Below are 1,072 nucleotides of genomic sequence, written 5' to 3' on the forward strand. Positions count from 1 at the left end.
AGGAGCCATAGTTTCAGTGGTTCCACCAGGCTCTATCAGACCAGAAAATCTTCCTCCCCTGCTTTTTTTTTGTCTCAAATGATTTTGAGTTTTGTTCCACATTGTTCTCCCTCTCTATCCAGGATCTCCTACCTCTCAGTGGTTGACAGTGGTGGCCAGGCACTATCTAGCTCTTCTGGTCTCATAGTTGTATAGGCTGTGGATCAAATGGTGTACCAGTTGCTAGGACTAATTGTTTCCAAGAATCTTTTATTTTCTTCCTTCTTCTTTCCTCTGGATGAGGAGTGACCTATCGTTGCATCTAGATGGCTGCTTGTAAGCTTTTAAGATCCCAGTCGCTACTCGCCAAAGTAGGACGTGGAACAAAGTTTTGTGTAGTATATTATGCAAATTGAGCTTGATGTCTCCTGTGACTATGGTCCTGAGCTCACAGGTTCAACTATTCGGTCTCTCTGGGTAGCTGGCTGTAGCCAAGAAGTGACTACAGCCTTTCTCCCTTGTCAGCTCTACTGTACACCTGGTAATTCTTACAGATCTTACAATACACTTATTGTATACAATACAGATCATTGTCTGCCAACCCTAAACATGGTCATGGGTACACTTCCCACTTCATAGACATACCTAATAGTTCAGCCTGTCCACCCATCTATCCACCTGTATACCCATGGTTGCCTTCACCGGCAACACAGTATAGTATGTGCAAAAGGGTTCATCTTTGTTGTCTGTACCTCCCATGTACCTCTCTCTGTCTTCCTCTTCCTCAATGCCATCATGCTGATCACTCACATTTGGTATATTGCCTTTCTCTTCACCCAAATCAATACTTATCTCTACCTTTCTAACAGTGTTCCCTCCCCTTCCCTCCCACCCCTGGTAACCAATAAAGAAAATTTCCTTCCATAGATACACCTTTCCTCGAGTTTTACAATAATGGACTAATACAATATTTGTCTTTCTGTGATTGACTTATTTCACTCAGCATAATGTCCTCCAAGTTCATCCATGTTATGCAGTGTTTTGCAGATTCTATGTTATTCTTTAGGGTTGCATAATATTCCATTGTGTGTAT

Source organism: Orycteropus afer, unplaced genomic scaffold, assembly GCF_000298275.1.
Source record: "Orycteropus afer afer isolate SDZICR_OR568_19922 unplaced genomic scaffold, OryAfe1.0 scaffold00066, whole genome shotgun sequence".
NCBI classification, from domain to species: Eukaryota; Metazoa; Chordata; class Mammalia; order Tubulidentata; family Orycteropodidae; genus Orycteropus; species Orycteropus afer.